Source organism: Mobula hypostoma, chromosome 2, assembly GCF_963921235.1.
Source record: "Mobula hypostoma chromosome 2, sMobHyp1.1, whole genome shotgun sequence".
NCBI lineage: Eukaryota > Metazoa > Chordata > Chondrichthyes > Myliobatiformes > Myliobatidae > Mobula > Mobula hypostoma.
In genome coordinates, this window is record NC_086098.1 from 226,508,262 (window position 1) to 226,531,452 (window position 23,191).

At 43.1% G+C, this 23,191-nt stretch overlaps 1 protein-coding gene across 3 annotated transcripts in view; it reads right to left on the reverse strand.

The window, feature by feature from the left end:
- The window catches only part of vapb (VAMP (vesicle-associated membrane protein)-associated protein B and C), a 71,143-nt gene that overhangs the window by 41,938 nt on the left and 6,014 nt on the right, over positions 1-23,191 (reverse strand). The gene's annotated exons all lie outside the window — the stretch shown is intronic.

A 23,191-nucleotide genomic window follows, 5' to 3' on the forward strand; every position in this document is an offset into this window, starting at 1 on the left:
AGTATCTGTGATAAGTGGAGACCTAGGTTGCTCACATACACTGAAGATGCTGGAATGCTGATACAAGGAAAGAAATTGTTGTAAATACAGTCAGTCCATCCGTGCATATACACGAGCTTACGCATAAAAACATGAGCACAGTAGCTTCCCTATGCGCTGTTCTATTTTTGTATAAATAGGTCTGTAACAATACAATCTCAAAATTGGCAGCATAATTGCACATCCAGGAAGGCAAAATGCACCAACCATCCAAGTTCTACTACAAGCTGTAGGTAAGACTAAAAATTACTGGAAACACTCTGCAACAGATGATCAGCAGGCAGAAAGTTTCAGGCTGGACACCCTTCATCAGAGGAAAGTGATAACGACAAATGCCACCACTCAAAGGCCAATAAATTGTGGGGTCAAGGAGGTTATAAAGTCAAGAGGATGCACTGTATGCATACAAGAGATGCCATATAATTAGTCATTTCCTCTCTGACATCCTAGTGCACATAGAACTATATTTAGAAGCCAAATGGTTGTCATCACAATGCAATGAATGCAGTACAAAGGCAAGCAGATACTTCGTTATTAGGTGGTTTCACAGCTGTTAGCTTTTTTCTAAAATAATGAAGCCCACACCAACTTGAATTTCTTATTTATTACCTTACTCCAAATTTCCCTCCCATTTTACCGTAAAGACATTGTGTCTTAATGTATATGACATTAGCGCCAGTACATTTATACAGACACTTCCAGGAATGGTGACAAGATTTTAAAGCAACTGTAAGGAAAGAGTTAAATGTCATTCCTCCTTGGTGTATGCTAAAATGAAATGGAAGTTTGTAAGACAAAATGTGTTAGCTTGGAGTGGGATTGTTTCGAGAAAGTGCAAGATCCAGTCCACAACAATGTTTGAGAAAGTCAAGGAAGTATAAGTCTGCAGTCATAATAGTGGAAAATGGTGAACAACAGGTCTGTTTGAACTGAAGGTGGTAGGAGATAAGGGGGATGCAGCTGGTACCAAGGGATGGGAAAGTAACAGTGTAAGAGGTTTTGAAACGTATGTAAGGGGTTTTGAAGGATATATAAGACGGACACTTTCTTTGTGCAAGTGGGAGAGTTTTGTCGTAGGCTGGCTAGGTCATGGCCAGCACTAGCGAACAGGAAGTAAGTCATTCTTGTTCCCCCATGGAATGTGCAAGAAGATCACAGAAACTTGAAAAGAACAAGTCTCATCAGAAGTGACTCATTCTTTGAAATAGCAAGTGAGAGAGTAACATGGTTGCAGGGTGGGAGCTATTTGAAAAGAACAAGTCTTGTCAAGTGAATTTTACCTCTTGAGCCAATGAAAAGAAGCGAGCTGTAAGCAGAACGGCCGCTGCGGGAGCAGCCATAGTATGAGTCGACCAGTGAATCGTCAGGCTTTCACTCAACAGGCTTCAGCGAGAACAGAGGATAAAGGTATTGAGTCACTCTTTATCATTTGTCTTGACTGTGGAAATACGGCCTGAGAAGTTGAAGCCAAAGGTATAACAAGGTCAGCGAGAAGATTCTAGGAAGTGACTTAGGTGAGTGTAAAACACCAAGGTTTCAGGGAGAAGGCACACAGGTAAGAGCAGGTAAGTCTTTTTTATTACCCGCATATCCTTAGTCTCAAGACATAGAGTGAGCAGCCAGAGGTTATGTTGCACTATGGTACTCATAACATAGGTAGAAAGGGGAAAGAAGTTCTGCGCAGAGATCACAGGGAGTTAGGAAATAGGCTTAAGGCCAGGACCTCCAAGGCAGTAACCTCTGGATAATCTCCAGTGCCTGGTGCTGGTCAGGGCAGGAATACGTTGATAGTACACATGAATGAGGGGCTGAGGAACTGATGCAAGGGGCAGGGTTTCAGGTTCTTAGATCATTGAAACCCTTCTGAGGCAGGGGTGACCTGTATAAGAGGGACAGATTGCACCTAAAGTGGAGAGGAAACAATATCCTGGCCGGGAGGTTCACTAGTGCAACTCAGGAGCATTTAAACTAGTCTTGGAAGGGGGATGAAACCAGAGCATCAGGTTAGAAAGTGGAAGGATGCAGAGGAAAGCAGAAAGGGCCAGTAAAAACAGGCAGGAGCAAAGCAATAGATATGACAGGATGAATAGTTTGAAGTGTATGTACAGGGAACTATGATGTTATGGACAGGAATGAGTGTTTAGTGTCCCAGACTTTTGATACTTTAGAAAAGATAGATAGGGAGGAAAAAGGGTGGGGGGGTGGGGTTGTTGCACCACCAACCAAGGACAATATCAGAGCTGCATTCAGAGGGGACATAATGGGAGGCTCTTCCACTGAGTCCATATGGGTAGAACTCAAAAATAGGAAGTGTGCAATCACTCTGATGGGACTCTACTACAGAACCCCCAATAGCCACTGGGACACCAAGGAACAGACATGCAGGCAGATTAAGGAAAGGTGGAAAAACAGTAGGTTGTGGACATGGAAGAAGTAAACTGGGACATTCTAATGCAAGTTGATTAAATGGGGCAGAATTTTTTTTTAGATACATACAGGAGGATTTCTTAAATCAATATGTCGATAGCACAACAAGAGGAGGGGCTGTTCTGGATCTGGTGTTGGGTAATAAGTCTAGCCAAGTGTCTGACCTTTCAGAGGGAGAAAAACTGGGAAACAATGACCACAACTGCTTAAGTTTTTAGACAGCTACAGATAAGGACAAGCACGGACATTGCAGGAGACTATTAAACTGGAGCAGGACAAATGAGAATCAAATTCAGATTTAATATCACTGACATGTGTCATGAAATATGTTGTTGAGCAGCAACAGTACATTGCAATATGCAAAAAATCTATAAATTACAATAATACCAAATAAGTAGTGCAAAAATAGAGTGAAAAAGAAAAATCAGTGATAGTGTACTTGGGTTTACTATTCATTCAGAAATCTGATGGCGGTGGGGACAACGCTGTTCTTAAAGCAGAGTGTGCCTCTTCAGGCTCCATACCTCCTCCTTCATGATGGCAATGAAAAGAGGGCATCTCCTGGACGATGGGAGTCCTTAATGACAGGTGCTACCTTTTTGAGGCAGCACCTTATGAAGATGTTGTCGATGCTGTGGAGGCTAGTGCCCACAATGGAGCTGGGTGAGCTTCCAACTTTCTGCAGCTTTTTCCAATCCAATGCAATGGCTCCTCCATACCAGATGCTGATGCAACCAGTTAGAATGTTTTCCGTGGCAGATCTGCGGAAATTTACCAGGGTCTTTGGAGACATCCAATTCTCCAGACACTCCTAATGAAATATACCTGCTGATGTGACTTCTTTGTATTGCATCAATATGTTGAGCACAGGACAGACACCCAGGAACATGAAACTGTTCACACTTTCCACTGCTGATCCATCAATGAGGACTGGTATGGGTTCTCTTGACTTCTCCTTCCTGAAGTTCACAATAAATTCCTTGGTCTTACTGATGTTGAGCTGTGATACCACTCAACCAGCTGAAATATCATACTCCTGTACACCTCCTTGTCACCACCTGAAAATCTGCTAACAATAGTTGTGTTGTCAACAAGTTTATATACCGATGATAAAAACCTGATTATGATATAGATGGTGTTTGAACTGTAACTAGCCACAGTCATGGATGTAGAGAGAGTAGAGCAGTGGGCTAAGCATGCATCCTTGAGGTGCACCAGTGTTGATTATCAGTGAAAAGGAGATGTTATTTCCTATCTGCACTGACTGTGGGGTCTCCCAGTGAGAAAGTTTAGGATCTAGTTGCAGAAGGAGTTACAGAGACCCAGGTTTTAGAGCATGTTGATTAGTACTGAGGATATGGTTGTGTTGAATACTGAATTGTAATCTATAAACAGCAGACTGATGGAGATATTGTTATTGTCCAGGTGATCCAAGGTCAAGTGGAGAGCCAATGAGATTGCATCTGCTGTAGACTTATTATGGTAATGGGCAAATTGCAGTGGGTCAGATCCTTGCTTAGGCAGGAATTGATTCTAGCCATGACCAACTTCTCAAAGCACTTCATCACAGTAGATGTGAGTGCAACTGAGCAATAGTCATTGAGGCAGCTCACCCTGCTCTTGTTGGGCACTGGTATGATTGTCACCCTTAGGAACCTCCAACTGCAGCAGTGAGAGAATAAAGATGTCCTTGACCACTCCTAGCAGTTGAATGGGAGAGATTTTTAATGCTCTGCCAGGTATACCATCAGGGCCTGATGCTTTGCGAGGGTTCACTCCCTTGAAAGATGTTCTGACGTCGGATTCTTGAGCCAGTAAGCATAATTGTTTTAAGATGTTTAAAAAATCTATTGATCCTCAAAATCAGTGAACCCCAGACTGCAGACTCAGGTCACGAGTGCAGTTTCCCTTTAAGACAACAGAAGCACAGATGCAGTTACAATTGAAATTCAGAGCTTTCGACCACTCCTGACAAACAGTCTCTGGAAAATAAAATTAAAGACTTCAGAGCAAGATTGCTGTACCAGAGGAACAAAGGGGATTGCTGTTACTTTGCTTTACGGAAACATTTCTCGCCGGCGCCATTTCAGATGCAGTTTCACCATTCTCCGCAAAGACAGGACAGCTCAGCCTTTTCAAGGTAGAGGAGGTGGAGTATGTTTTACGATTAACTCATCGTGGTGCACAGATGTAGTGGTTCTGTCTCAGTCCTGATTACCCGACCTGGAACACCTCTGTCAAGCAAGTTCTCCACCATCATTCGAGTAGCAATGTACACTGCAACTCAGGCCAACATCAGACAAGCTCTGGAGAAGCTCAGCTCCATGATCAGCAGTCACAAAGCTGTACACCTGGATGCCTTTCCTATCACTGCGGGGCATTTCAACCAGGCCAGCTTGAAGTAGTCTCTGAACAACTACCACCAACATATCACCTGTGGAACCAGAGGAGCTAACACACTTGATCACTGTTATACCACCATCAAGAATGCTTACCATGCCATCCCACACCACCACTTTGCAAAGTCTAATCACCTGGCTGTACTTCTACTCCCAGCGTAGGCAGAGACTAAAGACTGTAGTACCAGTGATGAGGACCAAGAAAATATGGTCAAGGAAGGCGGAGAAACGCTCACAGAACTGTTTTTGAGTCAGTGGACAGGGCAATATTCAGGGACTCATTTCCAAATCTGAATGACACCAACTTTATTAAAACCTGTGTAGATGAGTGTGTGCTTTTGAAAACATACTGAACACACCCAAAGTTAAACCAAAAGCTATGGAATGAATCAGGAGACTCATAGGGCTAGATCTGTAGCATTCAAGACTGGTGACCCAGACACGACCTATGGAAGGGTGAACAAGCCATTCTGGTTGAGGTTCGATCCAGAATTGGATACATGTCAGCTCTGGCAGAGTTTATAGACCATTACTTTATTTATTTTTGAGGTATAGCATGGCACAGGTCCTTCAGACCCTTCCAGCCATGCCATCCAGCAATCTCCATTTTAACCCAAGCTTAATCATGGGACAACTTACAATGACCAATTAACTGGGTACATCTTCGGACTGTGGGAAGAAACTGGAGCTCCCGGAAGAAACCCACGCGGTCACAGGGAGAACATACAAACGCCTTACAGACGGCAGTGGAATTGAACTCTGAACTCTGACGCTCCAAACCAACACCAAGGGCTCCTAATACAAACAAGATAAAATCTGTGGATGCTGGAAATCCAAGCAACACACACAAAATTCTGGCAGCATCTGTGGAAAAGAATACAGCTGACGTTTCAGGCTGAGATCCTTCAGCAGAACTGGAGAAAAAGGTGAGAAGTAGATTTAAAAAGTGGGAGGTGGAGAGGGAGAAACACAAGGTGATAGGTAAAACTGGGTGGGGGAAAGATGAAGTAAAGAGCAGGGAAGTTGATTTACACAAGAACATAAGACAGGAGCAGTAGGCCATCCGGCCCATCGAGCCTGCCCCTCCATTCAATAAGATCATGGCTGATCTGTCCGTAAACTCAGCTCCATCTACCTGCCTTTTCCCCATAACCCAACTCCCTTACTATGTAAAAACCTATCTAACTGTTTCTTAAATATATTTAGTGAAGAAGCCTCAACTGCTTCCCTGGGCAGAGAATTCCACAGATTCACCACTCTCTGGGAAAGACAGTTTCTCCTCATCTCCATCCTAAATCTTCTCCCCTGAATCCTGAGGCAATGTCCCCTAGTTCTAGTCTCACTTACCAATGGAAACAACTTTCCTACTTTTATCTACCCCTTTCAAAATTTTGTACGTTTCTATAAGATCCCCTCTCATTCTTCTGAATTCCAGAGAGTATAATCCCAGGTGACTCAATCTCTCCTCATAGGTTAGCTCCTTCATCCCTGGAATCAACCTGGTGAACCTCCTCTGCACCGCCTCCAAAGCCAGTATATCCTTCCTCAAGTACGGAGACCAGAACTGCACACAGTACTCCAGGTGCGGCCTCACCAGTACCCTGTATAGTTGCAGCATGACCTCCCTGGTCTTGAATTCAATCCCTCTAGCAATGAAGGCCAACATTCCATTTGCCTTCTTAATAACCTGTTGTACCTGCAAGCCAACTTTTTGCAATTCATGAACAAGCACTCCTAAGTCCCTCTGCACAACAGCATACTGCAATCTTTCACCATTAAAATAATAATCTGCTCTTCTATTATTCCTTCCAAAGTGGATGATCTCGCATATACCAACGTTGTATTCCATCTGCCAGACCTTGGCCCACTCACTTAACCTATCTATATCCCTCTGCAGACTCTCCACATCCTCTGTACAATTTGCTTTTCCACTCAGTTTAGTGTCATCAGCAAATTTTGCTACGCTACACTCAGTCTCCTCTTCTAAATCATCAATGTAAATGGTAAACAGCTGAGGGCCCAGCACCGACCCCTGCGGCACCCCACTCACCACCGACTGCCAACCGGAGAAACACCCATTTATACCAACTCTCTGCCTTCTATTGGTTAACCAATCCACTATCCACACCAATGCACTTCCTCAGACTCCATGCGTCCGTATCTTATTTATAAGTCCCTTGTGCGGCACCTGATGGAAATCCAAGTATACAACATCCACCTGTTCCCCTTTATCCACTGCACTCATTATGTCCTCAAAGAACTCCAGTAAGTTTGTCAAACAGAACCTGCCCTTTCTGAATCCATGCTGCGTCTGTCCAATGGAACCACTCCTTTCTAAGTGTTTCGCTATTTCTTCCTTAATGACAGCTTCAAACATTTTCCTGACTGCAGATGTTAAGCTAACTGGCCTATAGTTGCCGTCTTTTGCCTACATCCTTTTTTAAAAAGTGGCGTGACACTTGCTGTCTTCCATTCCACCAGGACCTGCCCAGAGTCTAGAGTGTTTTGATAAATGATTACCAACGCGTCTACTATAACCTCCGCCAATTCCCTCGACACCCTGGGATGCATCCCATCAGGACCAGGGGACTTATCTACCTTCAGGCCCTCTAGTTTGCTCATCACCATCTCTTTAGTGACAGTGATTTTATCAAGGTCCTCACCTCCCATTTCATCCATAACATCCTTCTTTGGCATATTAGACGTGTCCTCAACCGTGAAGACTGACACAAAATAGTTGTTCAATGCCTCAGCCATTTCCTTATCATCCAATATCAATTTCCCCTTCTCATCTTCCAAGGGACATACATTGACTTTAGCCACCCTCTTCCGCTTTATATATTTATAAAAACTTTATCTGTTTTTATATTTTTTGCTAATTTACTTTCACACTCTATCTTTACTTTCCTTATCTCTTGTTTAGTTGTGCTTTGCTGCTTTTTAAAGTTTTCCCAATCCTCCAGTCTCCCACTACTCTTTGCGACTTTGCACAAATGAGCTTTTAATTTGATACTATCTTTTATTTCCTTAGTTATCCAAGGCTGGCTCTCCCCACACTTACTGTCCTTACTTTTAACTGGAATATACTTTTGTTGCGGACTGTGAAACATTTCGTTGAAAGTATTCCACTGTTCCTCAGCTGTCCTACCAAATAGCCTGTGCTCCCAATCCACATTAGCCAACTCCTCTCTCATCCTGTTGTAGTCTCCATTGTTCAAGCATAATACACTAGTTTTAAGATCTATTTCATCCTCCATCTGTATGCGAAATTCAATCATACTATGATCACTCTTTCCAAGAGGATCCCTGACTACAAGATCGTTAATCTTACCTGTCACAGGACTAGATCTAAGATAGTATTTTCCCTTGTAGGTTCACTAACATACTGCTCAAGAAAGCCATCACGGATGCATTCTATGAAGTCCTCCTCAAGAACTCCTTGACCAACTTGATTCACCCAATCTTGTGGAAGTTAAAATCCCCCATGACAACTGCCGTTCTGTTCTTACAAGTCTCAGTTATTTCTTGGTTAATCGCCTCTGCCACTGCAATATTTTTATTAGGTGGCCTATAGACAACTCCCACCAGTGATTTTTTTCCCTTTACTATTCTTAATCTCTACCCAGATGGACTCAACATTCTGCTCCATAGATCTAATATCGTCTCTCACAATCGCCCTGATCTCATCCCTAATCAGGAGCGCCACCCCACCTCCTCTGCCTTCCTACCTATCTTTCCGTATTACCCGATACCCTTGTAAATTTAATTCCCAGTCATCTCCAGCTTGCATGGGGGGGGGGGGGCGGAAGGGGCAATACCAGAAGTTCAAGAAATTGATGTTCATGCCTTCAGGTTAGAGGCTACCATTCAGGGCCCCAAACAGTCCATCCAGCTGAGGAGATACTTCACCTGTGAGTTTGTTGGGGTCATATACTGTGTCCGGTGGTCCCTGTGTGGCCTCCTATATATCGGTGACACCCAACATAGATTGGGAGACCGCTTCGCTGAGTACCTACACCCGTCTGCCAGAAGAAGCAAGATCTCCCAGTGGCCACCCATTTTAATTCCATTTCCCATTCTGATATGTTTATTGATGGCCTCCTCTAACATGGCCTCATCGGGACAGTAAAGTTGGAGGAACACCTTATATTCCCTCTGTGAAGGCATAAACATCGATTTCTCAAACTTCCAGTAATACCCTTCCCCCCATCCCCTTATCTTCTTGCTTGCCCATCGCCTCCCTCTGGTGCTCCTCCCCCCTTTCCTTTCTTCCATGGCCTTCTGTCCTCTCCAATTAGATTCCCCCTTCTCTTTCACCAACTTCCCAGCTCTTTACTTCACCCCTCCCCCCTTCTGGTTTCACCTATTACTTTGTGTTTCTCCCTCCCCTTCCTCCACCTTTTAAATCTACTCTTTTTTTTCCTCTAGTCCTGATGAAGGGTCTCAGCCCGAAACACCAACTGTCCTCATTTCCATAGATGCTACCTGGTCTGCTGAGTTCCTCCAGCATTTTTGTGTTCCAAGACCTCCTAAGTCCATCCCTCCCAAATATATCTGTTTATCACGTCCTATTGGAAATTCAAGGATTACAGGTTTACCCCACCACCCAAAGGTACAGCGTTCCTATGAAATGGTTTGTAAGCCGGTATGTCATAAAGCGAAGAAGCAATTACCATTTATTTATATGGGAAAAATTTGTAAGTGTTCGCAGACCCAAAAATTAACCTACAAAATCATGCCAAATAACACACAAAACCTAAAATAAACAAGCTAATTAATTAGGTGCTGCCCGGCATGTAAATGTCAGCCCAGATCAGAGGCGATGCATCGGCAATCGCCTCTGACCTGGGTTGACATTTACATGTCGGGCAGCACCTAATTAATTAGCTTGTTTATTTTGGCTTTTTTCTTAAAGATGCACTGGGTGCATCCCGGCTACCGCTGCATTCTCCTCAGCAATGTATCGGTCCACGGCCCGGGGGTTGGCGTGGTGGGACACTGGGGTGTCATCTCATTGTCGTCTGTTTCCATCAGGGCAGACAGGTCATCTTCTTCACGTTCAGTTCCTGGATGACTTCACTTTCGGTCCATTCGTTACTGCATTCGGTTTCGATTGTTATCCTTTCCTCTTCCAATTGCATCAGCTCTTCATCTATTAGTTCTTGGTCACGGGATGCCAAAACTTCTTCAACATTATCTTCGTCAACTTCCACAACTTCCACTTTGTCCTTACTTCGTTCACCACGATCGAAACGTTTAATTATGGCTAGCGTTACACTAAGTGTAACACCCTTACGAGTTCTTTTAGGCTTTTCCAATACCTTAGAACTCATCTTGCTAACGGCTGCTCACAGGCACGTTTTTAAGCAATGCCGGCTAGAATGCAGTTCTGGGGGAGGAGATTGGCTGCTCAGGGCGCACGCTGCCTTTTTCATAACAGCGAAAACACCTTCTGTTAGCAAAAACAGGTAACTAATGTAGGTCTTTCGTAACAGCGAGGTTTCGTAAAGCGGGGGGGACACCTGTACTACAGCATGGGCTGCAAGATATGATTCTTTGGATTTGTTGGCTAGAAGAAAGGTCTCTGAACAGATCAGTCTCTTCACACTGAAGAAACCCTCCACTATATTGTGTGGCATATCTGCTATGCTAATTGGGAAGGTTCAGAATCAATCTAACAGTTCAAACAAGGCATTCAAAATCTTTTTTGTCAATTAGCAACAATAGATTTAAATTATATCGTAACTCCACGACCAGGTATATCCCTTAGCTCTGTCATTAATAGCAAGTAACTGCACCTGCTCAATAGATGCAGAAAGTGGCGTTGTTAACATAACCAATAGATCAGATCAGAGCTCTGCAGTTTTACTACGTCCAGGCATGAACAGCAGAGGAAAACTGGTTCCAAGAATATCTACATACACAACACTGGCACCCAAATACAGATAACAAGACTGAAGCATGCACAACCACTTTCAAACAGAATTGCCAAACACACACGATTAATAATGATCATTATATGAAAAGTAAAAATAAAAATAAAAATGCAGATGCTGGAAATCTAAAATATAAACAGAAAACACAAGAAACACTCAGTGATTGAGCATCATCTATGGAACGAGAAGAGTTTCATTTCAGGTTGAAGACACTGCATTGAAACCCAAGTTCCACTAAGACACTCAGCCAATTTGACTCACTCAACATGATAAAGAAATAAGAATATTCAATACGATGGATAGGACCTGCTAATAACATAGCTACAGCGCAAACAACCTACAACTGCAGAGTAGTCATACCTGCTGCAAAAATGTCACAGCAAAACAACATGAGCAAAAGACTGACAATGCAGAAGATTTAAAAAAACACAGTAACTGGACATCTGAAATAAGAAGAAATAATTTGAATGCTGAGCAGGACATATAAAGAAAAATAGAGTTAATGTTTTAGAACAAGGAAATGAAAAGTTAAATCTGTTTAAAGTTGCAGGAGGGAGGGATAAAGTGACCAATGGTGGAGATCAAGGTCAGTCAGAGGACAACTGCATTGGTGCCAACTAGTTAATCATAGCTAATCTGTCTCGAGGCAGACAAGAAGAATGCACAAGGGCAGCCTGGTCGAAAGGAAGATATACAACACAGAATTGCTGGAAATAAGAAATAAAAGAGAATGCTGGAAATGATCAGATCAGGTATCAACAGCAGAAAGAGAATATGCTATTGTTACAGGTACCTTATACGTGAACTGGCTAGGTCTGACACCATCAGGAAAAACTGGTAATCTGAAACCACTGAATTTAGTAATCCCTGTTGCTACATCACCCCTAGATGGAAAATGACTGTTCAAGCTTGCAGTGGTGGTCTTCACCAGGAGTAAGAAGAAGATTTTAAACATATTGATGCTTCGCTGCACGCCTGAGTGCTCAGTGGGGGGTGCTGACGCTTTTTTTGCTGGTGGGGGGGGAGAGGGGATCATTGCTTTGCTGGTGTTTATTATGGGTGGGGGGCTTTGGGGTTCCAACATTTAGCTGTCATTCATTCTTTGGTTTTCGTGGTTGCGAAGAAAAAGAATTTCAGGATGTGTATTGTATACATTCCTCTGACATTAAATGTACCTTTGAATGGAGGTGTTCTGTAAGGCAGTTAGCTAATCTGTGTGGAGATTACATTGTGGACACTGCATGTAATATTCTAGACTGGTAGGAAATGTAAGTGAATTGCAGCTTCATCTTGGAGGACTGCTGTAAGTTCTAGATGGCAGTAAGCGTCAGAGTTAACAGCATCTTTTGCAGTTCTATGGCAGGGGTCCCCAACCTTTCTTGCACTGCAGACTGGTTTAATATTGACAATATTCTTGTGGACCGGCCGACCGGGGGCAGGGGGGTGTTCAAGTAGGGTTAGACTCACCTCAACATGTCTTTTCCAGTTAGTTGCCAACTTTCTCACTCTCAAATAAGGGACAAAAGTAGCAGTCAAATCCTGACGAAGGGTCCCGGCCCGAAACGTCGACTGAACCGCTTCCTATAGCTGCTGCCTGGCCTGCTGCATTCACCAGCATTTTTTGTGTGTGTTGACGGGACACTTGTGTTTACTCCGAGAAAGACTACCATGACCATGAAGCCTTGCGCAGGCACCTGTGTGCGCATGCGTGTACGTGCCAATTTTTTTTCCTCACAAATCAGTTTTGGCTTAATCTTCCTGACTACACTGTACATACATTATTTCTACTTTATATAGGCTGTGTATTTATCATATCATTCCTGCTTTTACTATATATTAGTGTTATTTTAGGTTTTATGTGTTATTTGGTATGACTTGGTAGGTTATTTTTTGGGTCTGGGAACGCTCAAAATTTTTCCCATATAAATTAATGGTAATTGCTTCTTTGCTTTACGCCATTTCAGCACAAAAGGTTTCATAGGAACGCTCTACCTTAGCGGGGGAAATACGGGACAAGGGTGGTCCCGTATGGGACAAACCAATTTAGCCCAATATACAGGATGTTCCGGCAAATACAGGACAGTTGGCAACCCTATGTTCAAATTCAACAGTAAGTGACAGGGAATGAGGAAAGGTGCAGCTGACTCAGATTGTTTCCTCGCGGCCCGGTAGCACATGCTTTGCGGCCCGGTGGTTGGGGACCGCTGTTCTATGGTAAAGTGAGATGGTGAGTGATTGGAAATGGAAGCATGAGAAATGGAAGTTCAGAAAACTGAACAGGGAAAAATCATTACCTAATCAATATATAGAGGTTATTCTCAATCATTGGAGCTATCAGTTCTGCTCATGTTGGGCCCCACAGGTCACTAAATTCCAGGGCACATTATAGCCTTAGTCAGAATCAGAATCAGGTTTATTATCACCAGCACGTGATGTGAAATTTGTTAACTTAGCAGCAGTAGTTCAATAAAATACATAATCTAGAGGAGAAAAAAAATAAAACAGAATAATAATAAACAAACAAGTAACTCAATTACTTATATTGAATAGATTACAAAAAAATGTGCAAAAACAGAAATACTGTATATTTTTTTAAAAAGTGAGGTAGTGTGCAAAGATTCAATGTCTATCTAGGAATCGGATGGCAGAGGGGAAGAAGCTGTTCCTGAATTGTTGAGTGTGTGTCTTCAGGCTTCTGTACCTCCTGCCTGATGGTAACAGTGAGAAAAGGGCATGCCCTAGGAGCTGGAGGTCCTTAATAATGGACGCTGCCTTTCTGAGACAACAGGTCTCCCGGGTACTTTGTAGGCCAGTACCCAAGCAAAGAGATAAATTCCAAGTTATAATGATGTCTGGACTCAAAAAGAGCTGTTGGAACCCAACCTAAGCTACTTCTGAAATGAGTGTGATCGGAATAGGGCGTGAGGTGATGCATTTGAGAGTCATACCCAAGTAGGACTTATCCCGCGAACAGCGAGCACCAATCAGTATTATGAAACAGAGACCAGGGTACACGTGCAGAATTCACAGAAAACAGCCATGCACACAGACAGGGTGATGAAGGCAGCATTGGGCATGCTGGCCTTCAGTCAGAGCATCCATCGAGTTCAAGAGTAGTGACATTACATTGCAGTTATATCAATCATTTGTGAGGCTACAAATGGAGTACTGTGCACTGTTTTGGTCAGCCTGTCATAAGAAGGACACTGTCAAGCTGAAGGGGCTGCAGAAGAGATTTACGAGAATGCTACCTGGACTAATTGGCCAGAGTAATAAGGAGAGGTTGGTCATACTGGAGTGCAGCTAGACGTTTATGAATCATGAAGGCTATGGATAAAGTGGACAGGCATAGTCTTTTCCCGTGGGTTAGGGGGTCCAAAACTAGAAAGTACAGGTGCAAAATACGGAGGGAGAGATTTAAAACAGACCCGAAGGTAACTTCTTTACAGAGGGTAGTGTGCAACTAGATTAATCAGGCAGAGGAAGTGGTGAAGGTGGATACAATTGCAACATTTCAGAGACATTTGGACATGAGACGGGAGAGGGGGTTGCTTGGAGGGTTATGGGCAAACGGGCGAGAAGGGTGTTGTGGTCAAGTGGATCATTTGGGCCAAAGGACCGACTTCCGTGCTGTATTAAGGTTGATTTATACTTGTGCGTACGGGCTACGCCGTAGGCCTGATTTATACTTTTGCGTAGCCCTACGCCGTAGCGAGCATGCGTAGTTGTGTCTGCGTCGCTCTGCAATTCACCGCCAGAACACTAGTTGGCGGTGGGGTTTCTATGCCACTGTGTTGAGTTTCTTCGTGAGAGACATGGACAAGGAAATATTTTCAGATGTCGGCACGTAGATTTGACGATTTGGTTCATCATCTCCAACCATTTATTTCACATCAGTGTATAGACATGGTAGAAAAAAGCAACCGGAAATGCATATGAGGAAATGCAATGCTACCAAGCAGACCAATCACAGCTGTTGCAGTTTGGTGTCACCACAACGCGCGAGTTACATTTTTGGGGAGGTGCACGTCACCCTACGGCGTAGGGCACGCAATACCTACGGCGTAAATTTAACGCACAAGTATAAATCAGCCTTTACTCTATGACTGTATCTCCTTAATGAAAACAAGTTTCTCTCATCTCTCCACATACTTAAGTTTTTATTTTGTGTACCATTCCAGTAAATCTCCCTGCACACTCTGCAAGGTGTTGGCACCTTCTCATGCAATGCCCAGAATCCCGAAGTAGCCTGATAAATGCTTAGCATAACTTGAAAACTTCTGAATTCTGTATTGCTAAAAGGCCAAAAATTGTGCTCCTATTAGAACAGCCCCATAATCAACCTATGCTGCAATGACCTTAATACAAATACCATCATTAATGAAGATGACCAAGGGGCTTCATTGAGACAATATCTGCAAGACCTCCATACTTTTGTACTCCTAAGGTCTTGTAATAGAGATCAGCACACTAATTTGTTTCCTAATTTCTTGCTAAGCTTTATTCTACCTTTCTGCATCTCATAAGCCAGCATACCAAGACACTTCTGGAGTATTAATTTTTCCATTCTTCCAGCAGCCCCAACTGATCAACTACTTTTGCCCCCTCAACCTGCATATATCTCTTTGCAATCTCCATGTGTCAAAGCTCACTTGTCCACCTGATTTGGGTCTAATGAACAAATGGACCTGAACCATCTCCTGTTTCTCTCCCATAAAGCCCAACCTGTTGAGTATGTCCAGAAATGTTGTTTCTAACCTTGATATATTACAATATCTATTTTCATCAAAGTTTTTACTAAAAAGTTGTGAATAGATGTGGTATCACATTAGGAATAGTTTGCAAGTGAAAGTAGCCTACTTGGTGTTGATTCCTTTACCCGCCTATCTGTCCAAACACACTTACTTTCAACCTTAAGAATCTTTTTCATTAACTCAACATTTATGTTGTAACTATGAACAGTTTTACAACACTTGAAATTCTCCAATCTGTCACCAATTTTCATTTCCAGAGGATTGAAAGATTGTAGCCAAGGCTTCCCTATTTCCACCACTATAATGCCATTATCATGGAAAAGGATAGAATCAGAGGGGACAGGAAAATTTTTAATTGGGGAAGGGCAAATTATGAGGCTATAAGGTTAGAACTTGCGGGTTGATTTGGGATGATGTTCTTGTAGGAAAATGTACGATGGACATGTGGTCGATGTTTAGAGATCTCTTGCAGGATGTTAGGGATAAATTTGTCCCGGTGAGGAAGATAAAGAATGGTAGGGTGAAGGAACCATGGGTGACAAGTGAAGTGGAAAATCTAGTCAGGTGGAAGAAGGCAGCATACATGAGGTTTAGGAAACAAGGATCAGATGGGTCTATTGAGGAATATAGGGTAGCAAGAAAGGAGCTTAAGAAGGGGCTGAGAAGAGCAAGAAGGGGGCATGAGAAGGCCTTGGCGAGTAGGGTAAAGGAAAACCCCAAGGCATTCTTCAATTATGTGAAGAACAAAATGATGACAGGCATGAAGGTAGGACCAATTAGAGATAAAGGTGGGAAGACGTGCCTGGAAGCTGTGGAAGTGAGCGAGGTCCTCAATGAATACTTCTCTTCGGTATTCACCAATGAGAGGGAACTTGATGACGGTGAGGACAATACGAGTGAGGTTGATGTTCTGGAGCAAGTTGATATTAAGGGAGAGGAGGTGTTGGAGTTGTTAAAATACATTAGGACGGATAAGTCCCTGGAGCCTGATGGAATATTCCCCAGGCTGCTCCACGAGGCGAGGGAAGAGATTGCTGAGCCTCTGGCTAGGATCTGTATGTCCTCGTTGTCCACGGGAATGGTACCGGAGGACTGGAGGGAGGCAAATGTTGTCCCCTTGTTCAAAGAAGTTAGTTGGGATAGTCCGGGTAATTATAGACCAGTGAGCCTTACGTCTGTGGTGGGTAAACTGTTGGAAAAGATTCTTAGAGATAGGATCTATGGGCATTTAGAGAATCAAGGTCTGATCAGGGATAGTCAGCATGGCTTTGTGAAGGGCAGATCGTGTCTAACAAACCTGATAGAGTTCTTTGAGGAGGTGACCAGGCATATAGATGAGGGTAGTGCAGTGGATATGATCTATATGGATTTTAGTAAGGCATTTGACAAGGTTCCACATGATAGGCTTATTCAGAAAGTCAGAAGGCATGGGATCCAGGGAAGTTTGGCCAGGTAGATTCAGAATTGGCTTGCCTGCAGAAGGCAGAGGGTCATGGTGGAGGGAATACATTCAAATTGGAGGGTTGTGACTAGTGGTGTCCCACAAGGATCGGTTCTGGGACCTCTACTTTTCATAATTTTTATTAACAACCTGGATGTGGGGGTAGAAGAGTGGGTTGGCAAGTTTGCAGACGACACAAAGGTTGGTGGTGTTGTACATAGTGTAGAGGATTGTCTAAGATTGCAGAGAGATATTGATAGGTTGCAGAAATGGGCTGAGAAGTGACAGATGGAGTTCAACCCGGAGAAGTGTGAGGTGGTACACTTTGGAAGGACAAACTCCAAGGCAGAGTACAAAATAAATGGCAGGATACTTGGTAGTATGGAGGAGCAGAGGGATCTGGGGGTACATGTCCACAGATCCCTGAAAGTTGCCTCACAGGTAGTTAGGGTAGTTAAGAAAGCTTACGTGGTGTTAGCTTTCATAAGTCGAGGGATAGAGTTTAAGAGTCGCGAGGTAATGATGCAGCTCTGTAAAACTCTGGTTAGGCCACACTTGGAGTACTGTGTCCAGTTCTGGTCACCTCACTATAGGAAGGATGTGGAAACATTGGAAAGGGTACAGAGGAGATTTACCAGGATGCTGCTTGGTTTAGAGAGTATGCATTATGATCAGAGATTAAGGGAGCTAGGGTTTTACTCTTTGGAGAGACGGAGGATGACAGGAGACATGATAGAGGTATACAAGATATTAAGAGGAATAGATAGAGTAGATAGCCAGCGCCTCTTCCCCAGGGCACCACTGCTCAATACAAGGGGACATGGCTTTAAGGTAAGGGGTGGGAAGTTCAAGGGGGATATTAGAGGAAGGTTTTTTTACTCAGAGTGGTTGGTGCGTGGAATGCGCTGCCTGAGTCAGTGGTGGAGACAGATACACTAGTGAAGTTTAAGAGACTATTAGACTGGTATATGGAGGAATTTAAGGTGGGGGTTTATATGGGAGGCAGGGTTTAAGGGTCGGCACAACAATGTGGGCTGAAGGGCCTGTACTGTGCTGTACTATTCTATGTTCTATGTTATAACTTCATTATGGAATTCTACCACAATGGGTAAAACTTGCAGCATTCTGCTGTGAAAACACTGCACTGAAACGGTAATTCTTTTATCACTTTAGAAGGATTACAAGACACTATAATGTACTCACATGTACTGAGATATAGTGAAAAACTTGTTCAGCATGCCATCCATACAGATCATTTTGAAACTTAAGTACTTTGCCATAATATAAGGGAAAAGCAATAACAGAATGCAGAATATAGTGTTACAGTTAGAGAAAGTGCAGTGCAGGTGGACAAAATACTGCAAGGTAAATTGGGAGGCCAAGAGCTCGTTTTCCATTGTTAGAGTCTCAGAACAGTGGGATAAGAGTCTGGTGGTGCAGGTTATCAAACTTTTCTATCTTCTACCCATGAAAAGAGAATATCTCGGGTGAGAGTGGTCTTTGATTATGTTGGCTGCTTTTCTGAGACAGTGAGAAGTGTAGACAGAGTCAATGGAGGAGAAGCTAGCTTTTGAGATGGACTGAGCTGTGTCCACAACTTTCTGTAATTTCCTGTCTTAGGCACATCAGATGCCACGTGAGGGTCTATAGGATTATGCTATTTTCCCTTCACTTTCTGAGCTTGCAGAGACACTGGTCATCGTGCCTACATGGTTGCACCAGATTAGCTACTAGTGATGTTTATACCTAGGACTTCCTTGAGGATCATCACCTTGTTATATTGAAGAGCTAGAGAGTCACTAGATCCTGGAATGGTTCCTGAGAACTGGAAAATTGGAAATGTCACTCCACACTTTGTGGGGGGGGGGGGGAGGGAACAGGAGAACAGAAATTGTAGGCTAGTTAGCCTGACATCAGTGGTTGGGGAGTCTATGACGAGGCTTCAGAATACTTGGAGGCACATGATAAAATAGACTAATGTCAGCAAGATTTTCTAAAGGGGAAATCTTGCTTGACAAATCTTTTGAAGTTCTTTGAGGAACTAACAGGCAGAATAGATAAAAAGTCAGTGGATGTTGTTTATTTGGATTTTCAGAAGACTTAACAAGGTGCCACAAATGAGGCTGCTAAACAAGTTAAAGAGCCTATGGGATTACAGAATGACACTAGAACTGGATAGAAGACTGGTTGACTGGCAGGAGGCACAGAGTCAAATTAAAGTCACTGGTTGGCGACTAGTGGTGTGCCCCAGTGGTCAGTGTTGGGACCTCTTTTTTTTCACGTTATTCATTAACAATTTGGATGACGGAATTGATGACTTTTGGGCAGGGTTTGCGGATGATACGAAGACAGGCGAAAGGGCAGGTAGTGTTGAGGAAGTGGTGTGTCTGCAGAAGGACTTAGATTGAGAGAATGGGAAAAGAATTGGCAAATGGAATATAGCATAGGGAAGTGCATGGTCATGCACTTTGGCAGAAGGAATAAAGGTGTGGACTATTTTCTAAATGGGATGAAAATTTAAAAATCAATGGTGCAAAGGGACTTGGGAGCCCTCATGCAGGTTTCCCAAAGGTCAACCTGCAGGTTGATTTGGGGGTAAGTAAGGCAAATACAACGTAGAATTCAGTTCAAGAGAACTACAATACAAAAGCAAGGGTGTAATGCTGAGGCTTTATAAAACATTGGTCAGACTGCACTTAGGAGCATTGTGAACAGTTTTGGGCCCCCTTACTTAAAAGATGTGTTGGCATTGGGGAGGTTCCACAGAAGGTTCACAAGAATGATCCTGGGATTGAAAGGGATATTAAGATATGAGGAGTGTTTGATGGCTCTGGGCCTGCACTCACTGGAGTTTAGAAGAATGGGGACTCTCATTGAAATCTATCTAATATTGAAAGGCCTAGACAGAATGGATGCAGAGAGGATGTTTCCTATAGTGGGAGAGTCCAAAACCAAGGCACAGCCTCAGAATTGAGGAATGTCCATTTAGAACAGAGATGAGAAGAAATTTCTTTAGCCAGAGGGTGGTGAATCTTTGGAATCATTGCCACAGACAACTATTAAGGCCATGTCATTGGAAATAATCAAGGCGGAAGTTGATGGGTTCTTGACACATCAGGGCTTCAAAGGTTATGGGGAGAAGGCAGGAAAACGGGGCTGAGAGGGATAATAAATCAGCTACAATGAAATGGCAGAGCAGACTCAATAGGTCAAATGGCCTAATTCTGCTCCTATGTGATACGGCCTCATCACGATCACAGCTGATGTTTCATTTCAATGGCAATTTCCTATCCTATCTTCATAACCCCTTGATTCCCTTAATATCCAGAAACTTACAGATTCCAGTTATGAATGAACACATTGTCAGAGAGTTCCAAAGCTTCACCAAACGCCACATGAAGGAATTTCTCACTTTAACCCAAAATAGCCTATCTCTCGTTCTGAGACTATGGTCCCTAGCTCTATACTCGTCACCTAAAGGAAACATCCTGATGAATTCTCCCTACCAAAACAACTTAGTCTTCTGAACCCTATGGAATACAGACCTTGTACTCAACTCTCCTCAGAAAGCAAACCCATCTTCCCTGGAATCAGTCTAGTGAATCTTCACTGCACTAAGTATAGCCTTTTTCCAGACAAGGAGATAAAACTGTATAGAATACTCCAGATGTAGTCTCTCCAAGGCCCTGTTTAATTACCGCAAGATATCCTTATTCCAGTACTTAAATTATTTTACAATAAAATTCAACTTGCCATTTGCCTTCCTAACAAGGACATTTTGGGTAATTTTGATAGGTATCAAAGAATATTGAGGAACAGTGGACTGTGAAGTATAAATTCATAGATCATTTAAGATGGCAACACAGATAGATAACACGGTTAGGAATGCATATCCGAAATTTTGGGCTTCACTGGTCACGGCAATGAAAGCAGAAGTAAGCAGGTTATGCTTCAAGTTTACAAACCCCTGACACATCTTAGCTGGAGCACTAGGTGCAGTTCTGGTCACCAAGGTGTATGAAGGATGTGATGTGGCAGAGGTGCAAAGAAGATTTGCTAGGATTTTGCCTGGAATGTAGTAGTTCAGTTATTAGGAGAAAGTGGAGAACCCAGGTCTTTTCACCTGAAGCAGAGGTCGTTAAGAGGATGAAGGGAGCATGATTGAGGATTTTATAATAATGAGGGGTATAGATGGGTAAAGGACAGAAAACTTCTCCCCATATCAGAGGTAGGTAAAACCAGAATACAAGATGTTTTGGCCAAGGATGGAGGGTGGGCAAGAGAGATATGGAGGAGGTATGAGGAGGACCTTCATCACCCAAAGAATGACAAGTGCCTTGAATGCAGTGCTTAAAAGGGCAGGTGAAGCTGGATCACTGAGAGCATTTAAGCACCTATTTAAATGTTCGGACACTTGAATTGCTTAGGCATCAAGGACTATGGACCAAGTACTGGGTCATGGGGTTAACAAGGAAGAGTGCCCACTGGTCAGCATGGATGAATTGGGTCAAATAGGTTATTTCCATGCTGTGTGATTCAATGAATATTGATATTCAATCACTCACTATCTAAAACATACTCCGTTTTGTATGTTTATATGGATAACTTCACATTTCCTAGATTATATTGCATTGCCAAATTCTTGCTCACTCAGCTCATCTATAATCCACTTTGCATCCTCCTCCCTCCTCAAAATTCTGTCTAGTTTGGTATCAGCAGCAAACACAGGAATACAAGATCTGGTCCTCTCTGTCAAATCACTGCTGTAGATTGTGGCAAAACTGGGGTCCAAGCATCAGCCCTAATAGTACACTATACATCATAGTCTGCCAACATGAGAATCCTTTTATTCCCCATTTTTGCTCCTGCCCCATAACCAATTCTCTATCAATATCAGTGTATTAACTCCAAAACCATATGCACTGTGCTAGCTGACATGCATGCAAATTTATCAAAAACCTTCTGAAAAATCCAAATTCACCACATCCACTGGCTTTTCCTGACTCACTTCTTCAGAACTCCCAACAGATTACAGAATAGTCAAATAAGACTTTCTTCCAATAAATCCAAAATGACTCTGCTCAATTAGTCAAACCAATTTGCTCTGCTATTACATCCTTAAAAATTGACCGTTAAGTTTCCCTATTTTTGATTATGCTAACAGACCTGCAGTTCAGTTTTCTCTCACCCCCCAACCATTGTCCAACGAGATGGAGCCGGTAAACCAAGGCAATATTCTGCAGTATAGGTACAATACTTCTAAACTTACCTCTTTTGAATTACTCTCGCTGCAATCTATAGCACGTAATTTCTCTTTATGAAATGTACTTTTAAATCAACTTCATGATCTTCTGAAGGACTCAGTGGACCAAACAAGCGGACAAAGATTATCATCACGGCCAGAAGTGAGGTGGGGGTGGGGAGGTGACTCCAAGCCAGGCTGAAATACAGAGGGGTGAGACGAGACTGCCCCCCCCCCAACCCAGCATTTTGTGAGCAAATGTGCAGTCACTGGAGAAGAAAATTGAGGACCTGATTGATGTATCAGAGGGAAATAAGAGATTATTGTGTTCTATGTTTGAACGAGACATGGCTTACTCCCAGCACGCCAGATACGACGATCAGACCCTAGGCTTTTCGATTCACAGGATGGACCGAACTACTGATTTGGAAAAGGCAAAAAGTGGAGATGTGTTCTATGATAAATTCTCAGTGATATTCCGATGTAGCGATTTGTCAAACTTGTGTTACCCCGACATTGAACACCTAACAGTCAAATGCCACCTGTTCTATTTACCTAGGGGGTTTCCATAATCCTGACCACAGTTTACTTACCACCAGCATCCAGCTATAACCAAGAGCTTGAGATACTGCATGATGCCATCTCCAAACAAGAAATGGTCCATCCTGACGCATTTCAAATCAGTCAGGGATGTCAACAAGGCTTGTTTGAAGAGAACCCCGACCAATTACCACCAGCATACCAACCTGTAGCACCAGAGGTCCTAACACTCTAAACCACTTATACTAATATAAGGAATGCCGACCGTTTCATGCGCAGACTGCATTTTGGTGAAATCTGATCACTTGGCTGCACTTCTCCTACCTGCATACAGACAGAGGCTAAACAGCCAAGTTCCAAAGATTAGAACAACAAAAATGTGGTCACAGGAGACAGAGGAGTGGCTATGGGAT